Source organism: Ictidomys tridecemlineatus, chromosome 1, assembly GCF_052094955.1.
Source record: "Ictidomys tridecemlineatus isolate mIctTri1 chromosome 1, mIctTri1.hap1, whole genome shotgun sequence".
Taxonomy (NCBI): Eukaryota; Metazoa; Chordata; class Mammalia; order Rodentia; family Sciuridae; genus Ictidomys; species Ictidomys tridecemlineatus.
In genome coordinates this window covers 49,882,798-49,886,948 of record NC_135477.1, presented here as the reverse complement: position 1 = coordinate 49,886,948, position 4,151 = coordinate 49,882,798, and the positions used below count along the sequence as shown (strand labels likewise).

Here is a 4,151-nt window from a genome sequence, read left to right as displayed (position 1 = left end):
TTATCTAGAAAATCAGTGTGTTTTTTTTCTTTAGTACATCCTTCTTGATATTTTTCTTGTGTTAGACTATACATAGCATAAAATTTACCATTCTAGCCATTTTTGATATTTATATAAATTCTGTCTTATAAAGGCCTCATAAATAGTGCAACAGACCCCTGCCCCATAGGCTAGTGGGGAAGATGTTTTGGGGAAGGGCTCTTATGATACTGTTTAAATTGAAACAGAGGTAGCTAGTGCTATGTGGGATGGTAAGTTCAATCTTGTTGAAATAAAAAAGACCACGGAAGGATCCCAAGTTCAAGGTCAGCCTGGGCAATTTAGCAAGACCCCATTTAAAAAAAAAAAAAGGCTGGGGATATAGCTCAGGAAGAGTGCTTGCCTATCATGTGTGAGGCCCTGGGTTCAATTCTACAGTAACCCCCCACCCCCCAAAAAAAAAATAAAAAGAAGGAGGAGGAGGAGGAGGAGGAAAAAGAAGTATGGAGGGCAGGAACAGTGGCGTCGGGGAAGCCAGGCTCAACAGGGGTTGTTTTGCTGAGCTTCTACGGGACCAGTCCTTAGCCAAAGATGAGCGAGGAGAGGCCAGCTCTCCCTGGATTTGTGTTCTCTGTCCCCGGCCTTGGGAGTGAACAAATCCAATGGACAAGAAGGGCCAGGAAACAGCCCGAGGAAGGGACTCACAGCTGGCACTTGGGAGGGCTGGGCTCTTGGCAGGGAGCGGAAGCTGCGGGCAGCAGAGCAGGGGAGAGCCTCGCCGACCTCCTCCATCAGCTTGCTCCGCACGGCTTCCTTCCTCCATCCCTGCAAAGGGCAGGAAGGCAAGGAGAGCCACCAAGTCCCCCAGAAGGATTCCAGAGGGCAGGATTTCCAGTCATGAGGCCATTGACACCAGGTGTTGGTTTCAGAAGCATCTTGAATAAGCGCAGTGGGCGCTGGGGAGGACACTGTTCTGAGGCCCTCCCAGGGACATCTGGAGGACTTCCAGGAGGAGATGCGGAATGTACAGGGCAGTGGAGGGGGCAGGGTTCAGCCAACAGAGGGGAGGTGGCGGGAGGAACCAAGGTGGGGGGACTTAAGGCTGGGGATGGGGGCTGAGCCCCTCAAGGCCCTCTTGGGGTGACTCCCTCTTGGGGATGCCCTTGCAGGCTTCCCCGCTGTCTACCCGGAGCAGGGCGAGTTGCAGGGGCTCAGGTTACCATCACGAGCCCCATCAGGCTGGCCCGGGGCTGCCACCTCTTCCAAGAAGCTGGCTTTTGAGGAATCTGTTGGCCTGGGAATCATGACATGCGCCTGGCTTGGTGCTGAGCAAACGTGCACCTAACACCCCGGAGGACACTCTCTTCCTCACAGCATGTTCTCGCGTTTATGGGCATCAGGTGGTGTGCAGAGGGCTCCACACCCAGATGTTCGCACCCTGTGAGGTCAGCTGAGAAACAAGAGCCGCCACCACCCGGCTGGCTGCCACTGCCCCTCTTCCTAGGAGCTGCAGGCCCGGCCTCCTCTACCCCAGGTTTGTCTCCTTCCTCCCACCCCACCTACCCGGGCAAACCCCTCTGTTTTGTCCCTGCTCCAGCCTCTCACTTGCTCAAACTGTTGTTTATCAACACAGACCAGAACATTCTGCTGCCAGCAGAAACACACATGGAGCCGGTGCTGCCACCCCACCCCTGCCGTCAACACACTCCCACATGCTGTTTGCCGCTGTCAAAGCTGTGCTCACGCACACATTCTCAGCAGACCCTGCCAGCGCAGCTGTCCCCGTGGCCCAGGCTCCATCTCAGCACATGCATGTCCTCTGTGGGGGTTTCTCAACGCACCCAAAGCACTTGTGGACCCGGCCTGCACACGCTCTTCCCTCTGACCTGGGTAGGCTACTGTGTGACCTTGGGCAATCAGCTCAACCTCTCTGGGCATCAGAGGCCTCACTGTAGAACAGGGATAATGATTACCTCCAGAAGGTAATTACATGTCGCCTCCTTCAGGGCTTTATAGCCTCTCTGAGGGCTTTTCCCACAGGGTCCGAGGCTTAGGTGAGAGAGCAGGCACCCAGCGCGGGTTCAGTCACAGAGCTGTGAAGGTGGCGGTGAGGGTGGACTGGCCATCGGTTTTCTGTCCATCACCTGGCTGTCAGCACTGCCTCACGGCCACAGCTTGAGCCGGACACCCCACCTGCCCTCTCCCCTATCAGTGCAGTGGGTCCAACAACCCTCAGCCTGCGGTGAAAGGCCCAGGGAGACACTGCCATGGTGTCTGGGAGTTCTGTCTGTCCTGCCACAGCTGCACGGGGAAGGAAGGCAACAGCTGAACCCGGGCACTTGTAGCCACTTCTAGCTTCCTGCTGTCCCAGGTCAGCGGCCGAGTCCATGTTTCTGGACTGACTGGGTTATGCAGCTGCCATCCCACCACCAGGCCGCACTGCCATCTCAGCCACACCCAGGACCTGGCCACGCTGTGACCACCCCTTCCCTCAGGCACAGGGCCTCTTCCCAGCAGGACCCCTCCGCCGCGGTGATGGCCTGACCCTCTGCTCCCTGCTTCCCCTCACGGGACAGGGCTCCCGTCCCACTCCCCAGTCCCTTCCAGGACCCTGCCTAGCAGTAGCCCTCCCGCGTTGTCCCCAACGTGCCTTCCCCTTGGCCAGCAAAACAGGGCTGGTCTTTTCTATTCTGGGAAGCAGAGAGGTAGCCGCAGCAGGGTCAGAAAACCAGTGTGATTTGAGGATTGAGAGACATCCGGTCTGAGCAGGAGAATGGGCTGCCATCGAGCAGCAGGGCCAGCGGCTGAGCACCAATCGGGCCATTCCCACGAGCGCCTACTGCCTGAGGCCTGATGGAGCTACGTGGCATGGCTGGCAGGACCAGGCTGGTCTCTGCCCAAAGTCGTGGTTTCCTCCTTTTCCATCCTAGAAGGAATTCCAAGCTCTGGCCACCACTGGGAGCCCACTGGAGGTCTATCTGTTGGCTCAAGAAAACCGTGGTCAATTGACTGCCCTGCTCCTTGGGGACCTTGACCAAGAGTAATGTGGAAACCCACCGACCCTGTGTCTGAAGTCCCCAGAATTATAAAATATGTTAGTTAATAAGCTGTCGTGTAAAATAAGTTTGGTCGTCCACCTTCCCCAATACACCTTCAGAATGACCTGGAGAGCCAGGTTTGAGTCTGGAATCCTTACATTCTTCAGAGACCCTCTGTGGAACATGGAGTAAGGACGGGGGCTAGCCATGTGACACATGCAAGGGGGTCTCTAGGCACGAACATAAATATTTCGATCCAATCATCACTTCATGCTTTTTATTTTCTTGAAGACCAAAAGAGCTAGTGGGCAGGACGGTGCAGGGCTAAAACCTGCATTCAAGTCCCTGGCTGCCCAGAGTGAGCCAAAGTGAGCAAGTCAGTTCAGTTCTTTGAAGTTCAGTTCTCATCCATAAAATGGGACAAGCTGACCTCCCTGATACTCAAACCATAAAAGACATAATCCTTGCAAAGCCCTTAGCGTGGTCCTGGAACCCAGTAATCGCTCAGTACGTATGTTGTGAGCTAGGATCACAGTTCTGAGCTTTCCACACACGGGCAGCGACCGCATCAGAGCAGGAGGCTGTCTGCCTCACACGAGGCGAAACAGGCCACTCAGCTGAACAGAAGAGACTACAGAGGTAGGTCTTCCAACCTTCCCACAGCCTTGGGTTTGGGTCCAGAGGAAAACTTTTTAAAATGTTTAAAAAGTTTAAAAGTTCTGTATTTGCAGAATGATGTGAATGCACTTAATGTCACTAAACCATACACTTTAAAAAATGGTGCACATCTGTAATCCCAAAGACTTAGGAGGCTGAGGCAGGAGGATCACAAGTTCAAGGCCAGCCTCAGAAACTCAGCTAGACCCTGTATCAAAATAAAAAATAAAAAGGGCTGAGGAGGTAGCTCAGTGGTAGAGTGCCCCAGGGTTCAATTCTTAATACCAAAAAGAAAAAGGGTAAAATAGTACATTGTGTATATTTTCCTACCATATTAGCTTTAGTTTTCTAGTGTTGTCATAACAAACCAATACCAAACTGGCCGGCTTAACCATCAGGAATTTATTGTCTCTTGGGCTTTCTGAAGGCTGGCAGTTCAAGGTCAGGGTTCAGCAGGAATGGTTCTGTAAAGGACGT

At 53.6% G+C, this 4,151-nt stretch overlaps 1 long non-coding RNA gene across 1 annotated transcript; it reads left to right on the top strand.

The window, feature by feature from the left end:
• Positions 1 to 1,085: 1,085 nt before the first annotated feature.
• Positions 1,086 to 3,277, top strand: LOC120885736 (uncharacterized). The gene is made up of 2 exons (XR_005728441.2): positions 1,086 to 1,513; positions 1,613 to 3,277. It is a non-coding gene; the product is annotated as an uncharacterized LOC120885736 (long non-coding RNA).
• Positions 3,278 to 4,151: the final 874 nt, after the last annotated feature.